The sequence below is a fragment of the Ictidomys tridecemlineatus genome, chromosome 8 (genome assembly GCF_052094955.1).
Source record: "Ictidomys tridecemlineatus isolate mIctTri1 chromosome 8, mIctTri1.hap1, whole genome shotgun sequence".
Lineage (NCBI taxonomy): Eukaryota > Metazoa > Chordata > Mammalia > Rodentia > Sciuridae > Ictidomys > Ictidomys tridecemlineatus.
Window position 1 is genome coordinate 150067939 of NC_135484.1, and position 20570 is coordinate 150088508.

A 20570-nucleotide genomic window follows, 5' to 3' on the forward strand; every position below is an offset into this window, starting at 1 on the left:
TAGCCTGGACAGCTTCATGTGAGGAAGTTCTTATTAGCAACCCAGCTACCTATACTATTTGGCTTGTAGAAAAGTGGAAGGATTCAACATATCTTTTGCAGACAGCAAGAAGATAGAATCTGGAAATGACTCCTAAATTTATTTTGTTAGCAATTAAGTGAACACTAGTGTCCTTTACAATTGAGGATTAAGCAGAAGAACTAATTTAAACTAATTTAAGCGAATGTAAATGGAGAGGGAGGGCAAAAGTTATTTAGGGGGAGTATTAATTATAAGATGTCCGACAGGCTTTTGAAAGTTATCAGGTAAGCAATTAAAGAAGTCTCAAGTTATTGTTTGTCAGCTTTCCATTACTATAATGAAATGCCTGAGGTAATCAGCTTATTAAAAGAAAAGGTTCATTTTGGCTGACAGTTTTGGAGGTTCCAGTCCATGACCTCTTGGCCCCATTACTGTAGTGAAGCAGCCATTGTGGCGGGCATACCTCGCAGAGCAGAACCACTCACTTCATGGACAGGAAGGAATAGAAATAGGAAGGAATCCGGGGTCCCACGGGCCCCTTCAACAGCATGTCTCCAGTGACTTAAGAACCTCCCACTGGGCCCACTTTTCAAAAGTCCCACCACCTCCCAACAGCAACACCCTGGGGACTGAGCCTTGAATACGGGAATCTTTGGAGCACACTGAGGATCCATTACAGCAAAAGCTTAGGAGGGAACGTGTATATTTGGTCCAATCAGGATTTGTTTACTAGACACTGTGGCTACTGCACAGTGACAGCGATTGTTCCAGCTGGAATAAGTTTGAGGGTTGAAGGGGCTACCAGCAATCACTCTGTACAACTGGCCCAAACCAGGACCAGATGGGAAGAGCAAAGCCACGACTATCTTTGAGAGAAAATGCTTCTAATTATGAACAGGAAACCCAAGGAGGCCAGGGAAGCAAAAATCACCGCGGCTTAGAGGTGGCGGAGACGACGTGAAACCTGGGTTTGTTCAAACAGCAGTACCTGGGGGAATGGGGAGGGGGGGAAGGATGGTACCACAGAGCAGGGCTGGGTTTGTGCTTGAATCCATCCCCACCACGGCTGTCCTTCTTGGGAACACACCTAGTAGGCACAGCTCTCTGACTGGGTCAGTTTTTATTTAGTGACAGAGCGATGACCGCAAGAGAAAGGAGGGGTAACGGTAGAGGATGTGGAGAAAAGAGACCAACCAGACCCAGCCCTCAGCCTAAGGAACGAGAAGGAGTTTCTGGTTTAGAGTTGAAACCTGTGTCCAGAAAAGAGGGAACAACTAGAGGATAACATCGAAACGGGACAAAATGATCTACATTTAACAAGAGAGTTATTTGAAGAGAAAAGAATTCAACCCAGGTGGACAGATTTCCTGCCTAAAATCACGGAGGGAAAGAGAAACAGAGCAGGTCCTGTGCACACAGAAGGTCTTCCACGTGGCTCAGCTGCCGGTTCCACGTAGGGGTCTCATGGCCCCGTGGGAAGCCTTGCATTTAGGGAGACTCGCTGGCTTAGGGGGACAGACTCGGCAGCCAACAAGCTGGGAACGAGGACACTGGGAAAGAAAGAACCACGGGAAACAGTCCTGTGCTTTGGGCTAAATAAGCCCTTTAAAAAGCTGGCAGTTCCTGAGTTTCTTCGTACAGGTAAAGAGGTCAGGAAGCTGGCAGAAAGCGTCTGGTGTGATGTTAGAGAGCAGATTGAAGTGGGCACCTTTGCTCACTCAAAATCCGTCCCCATTGGAACGATGAGTACCAAGATCACGCGGCACTTACGTAAACTGTTCAGTTCCTAAGTGCAGGGTCGTGGGGATCATGGAGGTGACTGTGAATCAGACACTCACCCTAGAGGCACATAGGACTGAAAAGAAAAGTCATTCAGGTAAATTTGTTGGGGCCAAGGACTGAGCCACAAACAGCCAAAAACAACAACAACAACAACAACAACAACAAACCAACAAAACCGAGCACCTAACCACCATGTGAACCCTCTTCATTTATAAGGGACATTTATAAAATGGTGTTCAGAAAGTACTGGAAGGTGCTTGGCCATAATCTATTTGAAAAACAGAAAATGCATTTTTTTTTTTACCAGTGTTTATAAATGATCTCAAGTGGTTTCGTATATATTGATTGCTGCTCTTTCAGAACCATTCTGTTTGGGCTTCTCCGTTACTTACAATCAGATACTTGAAAGCGTCTCTATCTAAATGACTATTCCATTTCTCAAATTAGGAAAGACACTTTATACAAGATCCTTCAAGAAATCGTAAATGTAACTCTGCCTTTCCAGGTATTCTAGAAATTAAAGCACGACATTTCTTCCTTTCCTATTTTGATAACTCGCTGTATCCAGAGAGGTGCTATGCATTTCAAGTATAGAGAATATCTTTCCTAATTCCCTATTACTACACAGAGTTTGGATGCTCTTCCATGAATGTAAGCTTATCTTTTGAACTGTTCATTTGCTTTTCTGATAAAATTAACAAAATTGAAAATTGCTCGTGTTGCATGTTTAAAAATCTGTTAGCAATCTAAAGTCATGGTTTGCATTAATGTATTCTAAAATGTGAATTACGGGGTGTGCCACACTAATGTGACAAAACCCAGTCTGAAGTGACTGTTGTAGCCTCAAGCATTCTGAATCCTCTTATTTTTCAGACTATTTTGAATGCTCCGAAAAACGTGTGAAGGAAATTTGTCTAATTGGAACAGTGTATACATTATGCTCGTATTTTTAAAAACTACATTTCTCACTTTCTCCTGTATGTCCCATTTTAGGAAAATCTAATTCAGAAAAGCCAGGATCTTTGGGTATTTGTGACATCTTTCTGTGGTAGTGTCTCCTTGTTTTTTAACATTATATTACAAAGAGCACTTTCCACCAGACTTGGGAAATATTTGTCCCATTCCTTGTCATGACAGGAGAGGGTCAGACCCAAAGAAGAACTGAGTCCCAGGTGCAGTTTCGACTTGTTTGCCGGCTTCTTCCAAGAAGAAAGCACCTGAAATCCCTGCAGAAGCATCTACAGTGTGTGCTCTCTTGTTTTCTCTCTCTCTCTCTCTCTCTCTCTCTCTCTCTCCCCTTCTCTCTCATTTACTCACTCTGATGGACCAATTTCATCTTAACAGGAAGACAGAGAATTAATAGGAAAATGCCTTTGATATCAGATTTTCTTAAAGTGAGGATAAAACCCCCAGAATGCCCCTGTGTCAGCCATTCCCAAGGTCAGCGCTGTAGGAAAAGCGAAGAGCTAGGAAGGGAACCAGAGAATAGGGCTAAATGTCTTTGCACTGCATTGGGAAAGAATTGATCTTTAAAAATAAATATGAATGAATGAATAAACAGACCAAAAAATCAAGGCTGCAGAGAGGAGAAGAACGAAGTTGGAGAGCCAAGAGCTCTTGACTCCAGGACAAAGATGCAGTTTTCAAGACACTGTAAGGTGGGCATGGGATAATGAACAGAAAAGTAGATGAGTGGAATAGAAAAACCCAGAAAAGACCCGTAAAAATAGTCAACTGATTTTGACCAAGGAACAAGGCGACAAAATAGAGAAGAGAGAGTATTTTCAACGAATCCTACTGAACCAACTCCCATCCCCATGGGAAACAGTGAATCTAGATGCAGAACTTTCAGCTTCACAGATAATGACCACAAAATGTATCATAGATGTGAATACAAAATGCAAACCAAAAGAATTCCTGGAAGATAATTTAAGGAAAAAAACCTAGATGACTTTAGATTGGGCGATGACTTTTTAGGTATAACATCAAATTTATGGTCTATGAAATGAATGTCAGACTTCTTTAAAATAAAAAAAAATTGCTGCACAAAAGAAGAGAATAGAAAGATAAGCTACAGACTGAGAAAGATGTCCGAGAAGCTAGCTCAGCTCTGATAAAAGACTTTTATAACTAAAATATACAAGACACTCAAACCTTAATAAGAAAACAAACAGCCTAATTAAAGAATGAGCCAATGATCTTCAACAGAATTCTCACCAAAACAGAAATGCAGATGGCAGATCAGCACATGGAAAGATGCTCGATGGCATGTTATTTGCGAACTGCAAATCCCAACAAGTGGCCCCAGCACCCGTGTTAGAAGGGTGGAAATCCAGAACACTGACGGCACCAAAGGCTGACCAGGGCGTGGAGCAACAGGAGCTCTCGCTCACGGCACGTGGGCATGCACAACGCCAGAGCCACTTTGGGAGAGTTGGGGTGTTTCTTGGGACAGTACATAAAGGTTTACTCTGCAATCCAGTCACCACACTCCTTGTATTTCCCAACTGAGTTAAAAATGTGTGTCTACACAAAACACTGCACATGAAAGTTTACCGCCCCTTTGGTCCTACTTGTCAAAATTTGGAAGCAACTGAGATGTCCTCCAGTAGAATAAATAACTAGATTGTGGTCCGTTCAGGCAATGAAATGCTCTCCAGAACTAAAGAGCAATGTACTATCAAGTCATGAAAAGAGAGAGAGAGGAAGGTTAAATGCATTTTTATTTATTCACTATCTGAAGAATGTATACTGCATGACGTCAACTAGACGGCACTCTAGATAAGGCAAAACCATGGAGACCATAACTGGACCAGCCAGGAGTTAGGTGGAAGGTGGGATACTTAGGCAAAGCATGAAGGATTTTTCGGGCAGGAAAGCCGGTCTGTTTGATCCTGGAGCGACGGGTCCATATCATTGTACATTAGTCCAAAATCAGAATGCTCACTGCCAAGAAGGACCCCCAAGGTGGCCTCTGGGTTAACTTCATGTCAGTGTGGGCTTCAAGCTTATAACAAATGCAGGGTGTTGATGGTAGGGAGGCTGTGCTTGTGTGTATGACAGAGAGTGGGGGAGAACTCTTGGTGTACTCTGTCTCTATGCAGTTTTGCTGTGAAGTTCACAAAAGAAAACAAGAGCCTCTGGTTTTGCCCTCCTTGCTACACTCACCTGGCAATGATAAGGGTGAGGCCTGAAGCTGTTTGAGAAGCCCAGGTACTAAAGAAAGGAAGCACTGGGCTGTTGTTGCCTGCCAACAGCTTCCAGATAGTCTGTCAATCAAAGTCAGCTTGAGCTGTGCTCCATGTGAGCAGTGCAGCTGTCTGCACGGGTTGGTCCAGGCGTATCTGAAATTGCACTCGCTCTTCTCATAGCCCACTGCACCAACTCTCTATTTATATTTGCGGGTTTCATTTTTACTCTTTTTGAAGCCTTTTTCGAGATGATTTCTGGTTTATTCTGGTCTGCAGATTTTATCCCCTTATAAAGTGGACCAAAAGTAGAAATCAACAGAGCTCCTTAGAATTATTTTTTTTTCATGCGTGAATTTTAAAAACATGGCATTGCTCCATCCTTCAGATGATAAAGTTGTTTCCCATGGGAAATGGGTTAACAATTCTGCTATTTCTATGTGTGTGTACTAGAACTGAACAATGAAGTAAATGAATGGCAGATGGTGGAAGCCCAGTCTCTCACTGTTAAAGAGGGAGTTTATAAATAGGCAAGGGAAGGAGGCTAGAATGATCCACATAATAATGGATTTGATTTGGAGACTTCAGTATGAACTTACATTTAACAGATAAGCTCACATAATATGCAGACGGTTCCATGCAGTAGTACTGGTGGAAATGTGGATATACAGTTTTGCATCCATACCTATGTTTCCTTGACCTGTCAGTTGAGGAGGACTAAAAGCAACCAGGTAACAACAAGCACGCCTACTTCCCAGATCTTGGTTTCTAATACGATTTTCCAATAAAAGGAACCAAAGCTACTTGGAGAAATGGTCTGGGACCGAGGCTGGAAATATACAAAATGTACCTCAAATATCCTGCTATACCCAAAGCTAAAACCAAAGCAAAACAAAACACTGAAAAAAATCAGGATGTGTCAAAGAGACACAGGTGCCAACTAAAAGCTCCTTCAATGACCAAAGCTAGAAAACTTGGAGGAAAAAAACAGTAGTTTGGGGTTATTACCTTAAGCATGAAGTAAGTGTCTGTGAGTCTCTATTAATATGAATGTGTCAACAGGTAAGTGGGAGGAGACAAACCCCCATGCAGACGAATTCCATATAAAACTATTAAACACTCCACCCTAGATGAGAGAGCACAGTCCCCTTCTCAGACCACAGCATGGAAAGGGGAAGAGAGTACTGCAGACACCAGAAAGAGGCTGCAAAGACAGTTGACCAAGGTCCACACCAACAATGACAGGCCCTGTTGACGGTGTGTGTGTCTGACTGATGTGATGTATCGGTGCTTCTGTAATCCTCCGCCCCGGCGTGTGCAACCCTACTCCAGTCCCAAAGACAACACCAGGCAAATCCTAACTAAAAGGCATTCACAAAATACCAGACCCATGCTCCTTAAAAATGTCAAAGTCATCAAAAAATATATAAATCTGAGGATCTATAGCAAGATGAGCCTAAGGAGCCTTGGCTACTAAATGTGCTGTGGCACCTTCATGGCATCTTGGAACAATAAAAAGGAAATCTGTGCAAAGTATGGGCTTTAATTAATATCAGTGTACCCAGTGTGCCCCATGAAGATTACGTGTCACTAAGAGGAGACAGTGCATTCTGGGTGTTTGGGAACTCTCAGTGCCATCTCTCCAATGTATCTGAAAGCATAAAGCCATGCCAAAACCAAGAGTTCATTTTCCAGTGCATTTAGAGGATTGTGTTGCTCTAGGAGAAATGGTGTACAAAGGAATGTGCCTTAATGGAATTCTGTAGCATATTGCAGAAAGAGGAACTCTGTGAGTTGAAAGTGACCTTGGAGTATGTTTTAAACCACAGGGCATGCCCACAAGGAAATGATGGAGAACAGCCATTTGGAAAATAAGGAGAAGTTTGTATCTGAGATTATTTATGATCCATTGTAATCGCAGTTTTAAAAATGGAGGCAGATCTCAGGAGAAGAAACATCAGAATTCTCCAAGGTGAAGAAAGAAACCTCTCTGGGAAAAGGACTCTGTTTCAAAGGGCATCTGTGCAGTCCACATGCCCATATTACTGAGATGATTCTCATCAAACACGAAGGTGAGTGTGACATCTCAGAGGGAGGCGTGGGACAGAGAATGGTTGGGATTCCTGGGGAAAGTGAGGCAACAGTTGCCAAAACTGAGCAGAGTTAGGGGAGCAGGCAGATTAGGAACACAGCCTGCAGCAGAGTGTGGCCGAGTGGGTTAGGACAGGGGACCTCAGACCAGGAGCACTAATGACAGGGGACACGTGGAAGGAGGGAAAGGTGTCAAAGACTCCAGAAGAACTCTGGATCTTGAGTTACAGGGTCCGTCATCCATGGCTACCTGTTACCAGCTCTGCAGCCTGAGATAAGTGAGAGACTCTTGTACGCCTCGACTCCATCACCTGAAAACGGGAATAATAATAAGTGTGCTCTCCTCTTAGGGTTATTGTGAGTGTTAAATAACACATGGTTTTAAATGCTTTGAATAAAGTCATCCTTTTCTTAATATCTGAGTAATGAATAAACCACCAGTGAAACGTCACATCATGTACAACCACAAGAATGGGATCCTAACTAAAATAAGCTACATTCCATGTCAAGAATCCATTCTCCAAGGACAAATCAGCTGAAAGAAAAATTAAGAAAACCATCGCATTCACAATAGCCCCAACAAACTAAAATGAAATGTTTGAGAATCCATCTAGCAAAGGAGGTGAAAGACCTCTACAGTGAAAATTACAGAACACTAAAGAAAGAAATTGAGAAAGACCTTAGAAAGTGGAAAGACCTTCATGCTCTCAGATAGGCATGATTGATATTGTCAAAATGAATTAAAAAATGTGCCATATATACACAATGGAATTTTACTCAGCAATAAAAGAGAATAAAATCATGGCATTTGCAGGTAAATGGATGACATTGGAGAAGATAATGCTAAGTGAAGTTAGCCAATCCCAAAAAAACAAATGCTGAATGTTTTCTCTGATATAAGGAGGCAGACTCATAGTGGGGTAGGGAGGGGGAGCATGGGAGGAATAGAGGAACTCTAGATAGGGCAGAGGGGTGGGAGGGGAAGGCAGGGGGCAGGGGATTAGCAAGGACGGTGTATTGTGATGGATATCATTATCCAAGTACATGTATGAAGACTCAAATTGGGTGTCAACCTACTTTATATACAAACAGATACGAAAAATTGTGGTATATATGTGTGATAAGAATTGTAATACAAAAACAACAAAGTACATGTATAAAAACATGAATTGGCGTGAATGTACTCTATATACAAAGATATGAAAAATGTACTCTATATATGTAATAAGATTTATAATGCATTCTGCTATCATGTATTAAAAAAATAAAATCAATTAAATTAAAATTAATTAATTAATTAATTAAATTTAAAAAATATTGCCAAAATGGCCATCTACCAAAAAGCATTGTACAGATTCAATGCAATTCCATGAAAATTCCAATGATCTTCTTTATGAAAATAGAAAAAGCAATCATGAAATTAATTTGGAAAAACAAGAGGCCCAGAATAGCCAAAGCAATCTTTAGCAAGAAAAGTGAATCAGGAGGCATCACAATACCAGTCCTAAAATTATACTACAGAGCTACGGTAACAAGAACATCATAGTATTGGCACCAAAACAGGCAAGAAGACCCATAGAACAGAATAGAAGACACAGAGAAAACTCCACATAAACACAGTTATCTCATACTAAACAAAGCCACCATACACATACATTGGAAAAAAGACAGCCTTTTCAACAAATGGAGCTGGGAAATGGGAAATCCATATGGAGTATGAAATTAAACACGTGTCTCTCACTCTGCACAAAATCAAAGTGGATCAAGGACCTAGGCATGACACCAGAGACCCTGCATCTACTAGGAGTTGAGGTAGGCCCAGCTCTCCAACATACTGGCTTAGGAACTGACTTCCTAAATAAGACCCCTAAAGTGCAAGAAGAAAATCAATAAAAAATGGGATGGTATCAAACTAAAAAGCTTCTTTACAACAAAAGAAACAATCAAGAGCATGAAGAGAGAGCAAGAAAATCTTTGCCACCTGCATCTCAGATCGAACATTAATCTCCAGGATATATAAAGAACTCAACCAAACAGCCCAAATAACCCAATCAATAAATGGGCAAAGGAACTGAACAAGCACTTCACAGAAGAAATATGAACAATCAAAAAAGAAAAGAAAAGAAAAAGAAAAAGAAAAAATGTTCCACATCTCTAGCAATTAGAGAAATGCAAATTAAAACTACACTGAGATGTCATCACACTCTAGTCAAATGGAAATTATTAAGAATACAAGTAATAATAAATGTCAGCAATGATGTGGAGAAAAGGCACACTCATACATTGCTGGTTGGCCTGCAAATTGGTGCAGCCACTTTGGAAAACAGTATAGAGATTCCTCAGAAAACTTAGAGAGGAACCACCATTTGACCCAGTTATCACACTCCTCAGGAGTTACGCAAAAGACTTAAAATCAGCATACTGTAGTGATACACCCTCATCAATGTTTATAACAGTTCAATTCACAATTGCTAAACTATGGAACCAACTTAGATGCCCTTCAACAGATGAATGGATAAAGACAATGTGGTGTATGTATGAACAACAGAATATTCCTCAGCCGGAAAGAAGACTGACTTTATGACATTTGCCAGAAAATGGATGGATCTGGAGACTATCATACTATGTGAAATAAGCCAGCCCCTCCCCCAAAAAAATAAAGGCAAATGTTTTCTCTGACATATGGAAGCTAAACCACAATATGGGGTGTATGTGGAAAATAGAAGTTTAGTAGGTTAGAAAATGGGGAATGGAGGGAAGGGAAGAGGAATAAGCAAAGACAGCAGAATGAACTGACATAGTTTTCCCATGAACATATAGGAAAACACCAGAGTGAGTCCCACCGCCATGTCATCCATAATTATGAGACTCTAACTGGAATAAGATGTATTTAATGCTTGCATAATTATATCAAAGTGGATTCTGTTGTCATGTATAACTAAAAAGAACCAATAAATAAAAACAATTTAAAAATGAGCAAATAAAAAAAATTAATCAAAAGCAAATTTGTTGCCCATTATAATAAAGATGTTTTCCTATAGTGCAATATATATACACACACACACATATATGTATATATATATACATATATGTATATATATATATATTTTATATATATAAAATAAATGCTTAGAATATTGTTTTCCTCATAGTACAAACTTAATAGAAGAGAATTATTGTTATAACTATATTTATTGCTCAACATTCTAAAGAACACCTCTAGAAGGGAGCACTAAGATATTCTATGGCAGAAAGATAGGGCAGAAAGATGGACCAGGGTTTCGGCCAGTTCATTTTTCAATGGCATCTTTTCCTTATTAATTATGTAATATTGCATTATCAGTCTTCACTTCCTTTCTGTCTTAAGGTATAAGTGTTGCCCCAGTTATAGTAACTGACCATTGACTGAATGTTTGACATTTCAACCCACAATCCAAGTCTGCACTCAGTCCTCTAACCTATTCTATTTCACAGAATCAACTCTGTGTCTAAAAGCATTTGATGAGCAACAGACATGGAGTTCTTATGTGCTTTCAAGTTTTCCGGACAATAGTTATTTTATTCTTTCATTAGGGAAAAAAAAGTAGTGACCAGTAAAATACCTTTGTTTGTTTAATTCTGCTTCTGGGTGTGAGGAGACTTGAAGAGAAAATAAAATGAGAATGTGATCGTTCTTTGTAAAATTCTTCCCTCTGGGACAGAGGAGTAGGAAGGATGAACTTTAAACTCAGAAAGCCAAAGCCTAAGGTTGGGGTCTGCTCCCCACTTAATAGACGGATTTCCTGGCCTGGGTCCCCTGCCAGCAGACTGGCACCATGTGTCACGCAGCAGCAGAGGTGGTCTGGTGGAGAATGTGGTGGTAAGGAGCAGGTCGACGGGGCAGGAGGAAGGGGCTAGGAAAAGCCAGTAGGAAGAGCATTGCCAAGCTGGCTACCAGAGGGCACGGAGAGCTCTGTCCTCCTGGATCATCATCGTGGTGTTAGGAAACAGGTCTCGGGCTGTCCGCCCAAGGACAAGAGGGAACTCGGCCCTCCTGGCTCCTGTGGGCTGTGTGTTAGCTCCCTGCTCCTCTGGCTTGCCCATGCACGAGTGCAGGTGTCCCCAGGAGGACACATCTCAGGAGCCGTCTCAGAGCCCTCTCAGGGCACCACGTGTGAGGCGTGTAGAATGAAGCTGAGGGAGGGCTTTGCCTGTCAGTCCTTTGCAAACCTGAGCTAAGCCCTCCTGAGACGGCCAGAGCAAGGGGAGAGCGGACGTGGAAGATGAGAGGCGTCAGATGCTCTGCATAACGTCACGGGGTCACCTGACTTCTCCAGGGCTCTGTTCTCATGGATGAGATACAACTCAATTGAACCCAGCAGCTAAACACGGAAACCCACTGCTTAGCCAGCACCGTTTTAGATGCTTTGCTTGACCAAGATAGGTTTTCCAGCACGGATTCCATTTTCGTCCAATGAAGTCTTATGCAACCTTCTTCAACAAAACAGATGACAGTGTAGCTACATAAACGGAGGAGAGAGGGGCAGGAAGCACCCTTCCCAGCCCAAACCTCATGTGCAAGGGACCCTGTAGGCCTAGAGCTCCTAGGATCCCAGTTTAGATGCACTGATTCAGGTGCCGACTCAGTTCACTTCACGCCCCATGTGTCACTTTGATTCCACGTGACCCAGGACAATTGGCTCCCACAGGGATTTGCAAGTGTGCGGTTCTAAGACACCCCCATTGGCCACAGAGGCTGACTGACACGCAGTCCTCATAATCTCACTTGGGCAGTGCAGAGAAGCAACTCAGACTCAAGGTAGGGGCTGCCAGACTCAAGAATATTCCCTGAGTTGCACCTATGTGGTATGGTCCTTGCACCTGTATATCAATAAACAGATAACAAGTCCACTCCTCTAAAGGGGTGCAAAGAAGGCCACCAAGTGGTAGAAGATAGTTGTAGTTCGATACAGGCATTTAACTAAGCAGTGAATGTCAAAATATGTAAATCGCTCTGACAAATCAATAAGAAAAAAGATTAGAAACCAAAGGAACCACATGGGCAAAACTTGAGTGTCATAAAATAAGATATGCAAATGTCCAATAGTGAAAGATGTTCAAGTTCATGACTCATCAGAGAAAAGCAAATTAAAACCACCATGAGATACTACTTCATACTATCAGAATAATAAAAATGCAGGAATCATGGCAATGCAAGTGTCATTCTCAAATTGAAGATCTATCTGCCTGGATAAAAAATTGACAAAATAGTTCTGAGAAATAAATATTTGGTGATTTGAAATAAGAATGTCTTTTAATTTATAGATATAAAGAATTCATTCCTTCATTACAACCAATATTGATGTATCAAACTCCTCCTTTCTTACGGCCATGTACTAACTACTTAATAAGCTCATTGAAAAAGGAACGAATCAAGATTCCGTCTCCAAGAACTTATAGATCTATTGCAGAGCTAAGAAATGCATGCTCTGAAGTGGAAAGTGCTCACTACCGTGAGAGGTACAAAGACAACCCTGCAAGAGTTTAGCAGTGGAACAGGCCGTCCAAGTCTGAGACCCTCAGAGAAGGTTTCCTGGTGGAAGGAGCATTTGGAATTACACTCACTGGGGAGTGGAACCTACTCAGGATCACTTGAGGCAGGAAAGTGGATCACCTGGGACAATGCGTCACTTGGGCCAGAGCCACAGAGCTTCGGAGTGAGTAGATCCATTTATTTGTGTAATGTGAGTAGAATCACCCATTTGTTGGTGAATTTGACAAATGCCTGTCAAAGTTCTCCCATGCATGGGCCAGGAGTGGAAATACAGCTGGGGATAATCTCCAGAAGTCTCCCATTCCTTTTGCCCTTGTGTAGGCCTACAGATGACAAATAGTAGATACATCTTTCGGGGGGAGTGGGAGGTACTGGGGATTGAACTCAGGGGCACTCCATTACTGAGCCACATCCCCAGCTCTTTATTGTATTTTTTTAAAAAAATTTAGAGATAGGGGTCTCACTGAGTGGTTTAGTGCCTTGCCATTGCTGAGATTGGCTCTGAACTCACGATCCTCCTGCCTCAGCCTCCTGAGCTGCTGGGATTACAGGTGTGTGCCACCAGGTCAGGTCAAGGAGATACATCTTTACAAAAAAGCAGGACGCAGGTCATCGTGGGGGGCAGGTGTTGCAAAAGCTCAGAACAGAGTTACACAACCTCCCTGTGGACCCTGGGAAGGAATTCCCGAAGAAACTGTTTGCCAGATGCAATTTGAATGATGAGAGAGGTGTCAAACCTATATTGGAATCTTGGATACCAGGCTGGGAAATCTGAGCTGCATAGAATTATTTGGTTTACATTTAAATTTGAAGCAAGAAATGTCATAGTCCAAACTGCTGTTTTTACACAGGACAGATGTGAGAACTAGTTCACATAGGGGAGAGATCTTAAGAGTCTAAACACATTCGGCTGGAAAAATTCAGCGATGGATCTGAGGTTATTAAGACAGCAGACCTGAGAGAACTTTCCAGCTGATTTTTATTTTGGATGATAAAGTGCAAAGGGACATCAAGATTCCAAGCCTTGGTTAACCTGTGTAGTTTGCAGAGAGAAAACGCAGGAGGAAGCATGTTTGGGATCGACTGGATTGGGGCAAAGGGGTCTGGTGCTGGGGCGACACAGATAGTGAGGCTGCACTGACTCCAAGATACCAAAGTGAACCATTAGAAAACGGTCAGTTGGGTGCTAAGACATCCTAACGCTGCCTTAGTGTCTCTAAATAAATCAACTCACTCTAAGATAGAAAGGCGGTAAATACTCCAAAAGCCAAATGTCTGTGACTTTTTAAAAATACTGCAACAGCAAACACGGAACTAAGAGAAAGGTGCAAAATCTGGGCAAAGGCGAGTGCAGGCCCAGGGGGAAGCAGCTGCCCATCTCAGGCGGCCAGAGGCACTGACCTGCTGGTGGCGGAAGTTCCCCTTTTGACCTTCTTTCTGCTACACTCTGAGCTGACCCGTGTCAGTGTCAGATGTGTCCCTTCCTCTCCCAGCAGGTCCCTCCTTGCAGGCACAGAGACCCATCGTGCTGTCCCGGTGTGACTATCGACAGCATCTTTCAGACGTGTCCCCAGGAGGATGTTAAATCACGTGTGCACGCTACTCTGGGGATTTTCATATATTTAGCAGAAGCAATAGTTCAAGGTGAGATGGACCCGATTTTGAACCCAGATTCCGTCATGATCTGGCCTCATCTTTGGCAAAGTTTGCTCTTGGGCAAGTTGTAACCTCGCTGAACCTCAGTTCCTTGAAATGGTGAAAGGGAATAATTATAGAATGTATGGAATGTGGTTCATGTAAGAAGGTGACATCCCCAGAGGGTTGAGCACGTTGCCTGGAGCATACAGAAGCACCCAGTAGACATTACCAGCCATTGTCATCCTTATCATTAGTGCTGTCCACGACCCTTCTGGAGCCCTTCCACAGACTGGGGTTAATCACAAGCCATGGTGGGTTTTGCAGTTCACAACCTCCTCCTGTTCTAAAGGAGTGTCCATGTCCTGGTGCCAGGTCTCCACTCTAAATGGTATTTTCCCTGCTGCTAGGTGCAGTAAGGGTGCCCTTCTTAATATTTCACCCACGAGAGTCTGTCTCAACCCGGAGGTTACCATAGGTTCCATGATTACTGGCAGTCACTCCTGTGCCCACCCCGAAGAGAGGCCAGAAGGAGAAGTTCAGAATCATGAGCATGTTCACAAACCACTCTGGCTCACACTGCACACATTTATAAGGTGGTCTGTAGTCTTCACATGTATTGTTGTGTATATAGAAATACGGATCTTGAAACAAGAAGGTCCTGTGTTTTTTTGGTTATGAAATTCTGTGACCTGAAATGTGAGTCTCCTGGCTCTCTGCCTGCTACCTCTTCTAGGAAGACCATCATGCCAACATCCTCTAACCAAACCAAATTATTGTGTGGGATTTTGCACACATGTTCTGAACTCAGAGAACATGGAAACTCCTCCCTCACTTTCATAAATTCCACTATCCATTTGAGCTATAAGTCTGAGTCTCAAAGATTGTATGGCATACATCTGCAGCATATGCAATAAAAAATCACTCTTCTTACCTTTCAAAGACTTTTTCTGCAGATGGTCTTGTTACCAAATTCTCTTTAGTTGATGAGAAAATTAGATCGTTAGAGTCATGCATAATGAAAGTAGGTCTTGCTTCAGTGTCACCAATCGCCAGTTTTGAAAAACTGTAGGATTGTCTGCTGTCTCTGTATAATGCTGAGTTCAGGGTTTTAAAGCTGTATTTATTTTAACCTTTCATTGATATTATATCTCCTCTATATGGACAAAATTGATGTTTATGGGCATTTGTGATTGCCTATGAGAACCTAGAGATGATTTTTAGTAACCTGTTCTTAATGCCTTTTATCTGGGGTTGGGGGGAACTTTGTGAACCCCCCGGCCTGCAAATCCTCCAGCAGATACACACTTCCACTACCCCTCCTGGGAGTCTCAGCTCCTAGGCTCCGTCTTCCCCTCTCCTCTCCTTTCCTTATATAAGAAATCTTCTGGGTCAGAAGTAGATTACAGTAAGAAGCAACACTCCTTAAATTTCAGATTCCAGATGTATTTGCCAAACCATATACCGTTCCCAATTTAAGAGATCCCAGCAGCTCATGGCTGATAGGTATGCTACATCTCACATTATGCTCACCTGAGACAGGTCCACCTCAGACAAAAAGTGCACGCTTCAGCCAGTGTATGTCTATGCAGGGCAGGCAGCTGATTAAGAAAGCACTCTTCCACCAAGAGGGAGCTGAGCATGAATTTTAAGTTTGCCACTGACTAGTTGAATAACCTGCTGTATGTGCCTGAGCTCCTTATCCTTACAACTGAGATCCCATCACCGTAGCCACAACACGAGGCTCCAGTGGAAATGGTAGGAGGCTGTACAAAGCACTTGGCCTGGGGAATGGAACACGGTGCTCATGAAATGCTGGCCAGGCCTACATATTAACCTAGCGTGCATCTGGAGCCGCTCATTCTCTTCATGACGAAGCTGCAGCCGAGGCTGAGCCCCTCCATCTTGGTCACTGTCTTCATCCCTTCAGGCCAGACGTGGTGGAGCGACATCTTCAGGCACCTGCTCTTTCTGCCTTTGGAAATCACCGCTGGGAAGGTATCGGGTAAAGAAGGAGCCGATGACAAGTTACTGGGCTGGAAATAAAGGGGTAAAAAGGATGCGTTTATGGACACATGAGTTTCAACACCTCTCAGCATATCGATGAGACTTTATTTGGAACCAGTGCCATCTGTTTGCCGGATGTCTGTGACAGAAATGTGTCCGTGAATTTGGACTCTTCTTTTTTTTCCCCCTCCTCAGCTGTGAGGCTCGGCCAGATGTTTCTGTGTTTCAGAAGCAACCGCATCCATCAAGTCCTTCGCGGGACGAGATCATTCATGCTTGTGTAACTTCGTTTCTCCAGCAGTGAGAATAGTGAGCTTGTTTACCCACTTTTTTTTTTCCCTGAGAATTTTTTATTTTTTTTTTGTCATGTTGCTTCAAATTAAATTAAAAGCCAGCACTGTCACTAATTAACCAAGGGTGGCACATTTGTAAACCTGGATCTGCCTGGTTGCCAGTTGCGAAAACTCCCTCCATACTCTGCCAAAGCCGTATTTACCAGGCATCGCTGGTGTCTTGGCAAGGCTGCCTGGGTTTTGTCAGAACATAATGTAGCTGTGTAAAAGATGTCCTTCCGAGATGTGAGCTGACTTGTGTTGTTCCCAGACTTAAATACAAATTCGCTGTGAACTAATTAACACCAGCGTGAGGACAAACACTCAGAGAGCCGGTTACCTTGCAAATAGCTGAGCAGGGTATTTGCCTCCTAAAAACGGAAAGATGACAGTGGCTGTTATCACAGGAAGAGAAAACACTGGGAAAGTGAAGCATTGGCATCTGCTGAGGAGCATTCTCTCCTCCAGTTTCTAACAAGTTTGCAAACTCTGATGTAGAGCCTTGTTATCAAAAATGTGGCCGTGAATGAATCTATTGCAGAATTGGCCAGTGGAAGAGGCAACTGTGTCTTTGGAAGCAAATGTGCCCCCAGGAAATTCATTTGGGGGATAATGTGAATTCCTGCTGGAAAGAAAAAAAAAAAGTTTTCTTGCTTTTTTCCCCTTCTGCATAAGAGCTGCCCTGACAACAAGGCCACCTGAATCTGGGGACCTCTGACGACCTCAGACGACCTTTTTGCTTTTGGACTCCCTGTGATTGACACCCTGTGGGCTGGGTAGTCAAGCACATGTGCTCGCTTCTGAAATGACCTGAGAAAGGGAATCTGAGATTCCAAGGGAACTTGAAAAGGATCACACAGACCAGCTTTTATGGGAAAATACTTCTTACACATTCCAATGGAAGTTTTCATTCCCTCCTTCCCCCCTGCAAAACAATGACAACAAAAACCCAACACCTTTGTTTTAGTCCAGGAACTCGCAGACCTTGGGACTTTCTGTGAGAATGGACACGTTTCCAGACACACTGTAGCCAAAGAGCACTTGGTATGAGTCAGTATGACTGAGAGATGCACATTTAATGCCTTTTATAGTTTATTCATGAGTAGTCACACGCGGCTGGGGCCACTCTGTAAATCAGGGAGTGTGGCATTACTCTGCATTTTTGCAAATCTTTTGAATGTCGGACAAAACAGAAGAAGGCTGACACCTGTGCTTCTGCATTTTACCTATTGCAATAATTTGGGTTTTGGCCATACGAAAATATATACTTGCAAAGGAAATTATATACCCAAAGAATTAAGGCTTAACAAAATCAATAATTTTCACTGCCTCATTAATGACATTCTTAAATGAAATTAGCTTTTTTAAAAAAATCTCTTGGAGTCACCACCTGGTGTCCTACCAAAGTCCCAACAACTTCACCCACCAATCCACAGAGTGAGTAAAACATAACATCTAAGTATTATTTTGCAATATTGAGACTTCAGGCCCCCTGAAAGGGTACCTGGAACTCCTCAAATCCTGTAGACTACAACTTTTAGGAGCATTCTAGAATCTTCTCTCTACCCACTCCCTCCCTCTCTTACACATACACTCCCTCCCTCTCTTACACACACACACACACACACACACACATGCACGCACCATCCTTTTGTCTAACCCAATAACTTAGTCTTAGAGACCTTGTAGCAAGAATTCCCCTTTCTCTCCCAAGCTTCTAAATTATATTTCCCAGTAAACCTTAAAAGGAATTCTGCTGACACGGGTTAGAATTGTTCCACTCTTTGTTATCTCTTCCCTATAAACCGATCTGTAAGTTCTTGCTTTATTCTCTGGCTCAATATTTTCAATGAGTCTAATAAAAAAAATCCACCAGAATACTTACCTGTACATAATTATCTGTTTCTTTGTTTCTGCTGATTTACGTCTACTATCAGGCTGTGAGCTCCTTGCAAGAAAAGGCTGTTTACAATAAATAGTCACTGATGAATGAACACGACTCTGCACCCCACTCCTCTCCCACACTGACCTGCTTCTCTGCCTATTTTATTTTTCTTCCTGGTTCTGCCTTCCACTCAGTCATTGAGAGGACTCATTGGAGCAAAGCACGATCCTCCAACATTTCCTCTTTGCCTAATTTAAATGACAATCATGAGATACAGCTAGTCTTTGGAAAGAAAACAAAAAAGGAAAAATAAACCCATGCTTGTCTATATGTCATTTGGGTGGGTGACTACCAGGTAGTTGTGAGTACAACATCTGACAAATTGATTAACTGAGAAAAGAGTTATGGCCTCTCTCAGCTTTCTGTTCTCAAGCAGAAGATGTGGGTGAAATGAGCTTTACTCCTATCTCAGGGCAATGGCAAAGTAAAAAGTATCATTTAGGAACTTGCCAGAATCTTTGAAAGGGTTTTTTACATTGCAGATCCTTTTAAAATTCACGAGGGCTTCCGATGCTCTCCAAGCTCTGGCTTCCTTGAGATGGAACTTAGGGTCTCACCCTGCAGACCCCAGTCTTGGCAGAGGCCTCACATTATCAGGACTCTGTGTACTATCTTCTAATCCCTGAGCTTATTTCTGGACTCTAGTTAATGACGGCCTAAATTCTTTAGGGCCCATGGCAAAAGAGTCTCCAGGGGATCCTAACACATTCTAAATGTGTTCAAATCAGGCACAAAGACTGGAGTTGTCACTTTCGGTTGGGGTCAAATGACTGGCCCTCCTCGGGAGCTGCATTCCAGGACCCCTTTGCCTCCTATGCAACGCTGCTGCATTCACACAGAGACATCATTTCCTAAGAGTGGGTACGAAAAAAATATATAAAATATGAGCAAAGGACTCTGAGCTACAGATATGAAAATCTCATCATCTCAGGAAAGTATGGCGTCTGGTACAAAAACTAGAACAAAAATTAAGAGATTGTCTGGTGGTCCTGTTTTGCCCTGACTAGTTGCATGAACTTGGAGAAGGTCAACTTTAAGTTTCTGTCTCCTAGTCCAGAACATGTGAAATGAATCACTACGAATTACCTGGTTTCTTTCCATCTCTGACAGATAACATCTTTCTTTCTGTCTAGAACTTTCCACCTTGGAGTTATCTGGTTTTCTAAACCCATATTATCCTTCACTCTCCTTCTCATAAAGCTGTACACACTGGTCGTTTTGCCTTTTGCAAATACAGGAACATAGGTTCTTCTTTTCCTTTTCTTTTTCTATCTTTTTGGTACCAGGGATTGAACCCAGAGGTACTTAACCACTGAGCCACATTCCCAGCCCTTTATATATTTTATTTAGAGACACGCTTTTATTAAGTTGCTTAGGGCCTCACTACATTGCTGAGACTGGCCTTGAACTTGCAGTCCTCCTGCCTCAGCCTTCTGAGTTGCTGGGATAGGATTCCAGATACCCAATGTAAACGTAGCCTCTTAAATATTAAACTGCATTTATTTGCTTGGAAACCATTTACTAACAGATGACTGTGAGATGCAAATGTGGATACTAATGTGTATTTGTGTGTACCTAGGGAAATGCTGTGTAAGAAACCTGGGCAGAGCCTCTCCGTTTTCCATTTGATAGAATACCTAGTTTAGTCTAATACTCTCAGTAAAATCTAGAGTCACGTGATTTCCAGAGGCACATGAAAGTTACTTCTATGTTTTCTGATTTTTCAGTACCCCCATTTATTTGCAAATAAATATTTAGAAATATAAAGTCATGCAATTGGTTAAGATTCTCGTACTAATACACAATGTAGCCAGTGCGTTACTTGCCGAGTCCTTTATTTCATTGAGTAGGACATGATAAATGATCATTCACCCTTGTTAGAACATTTATGCAAATATTTCCAGTGCCTATGAGCAATTCACAAAGTACTGGCCCTGGAAAAGTGCCTTTGAATACCTGCTCAGTCTTGCCAGGCTGGGCACAGAGAGGCATTAGCCACACCTGGAGCAAGTTAGCTTTCCTCTGTGTCCTCTTTG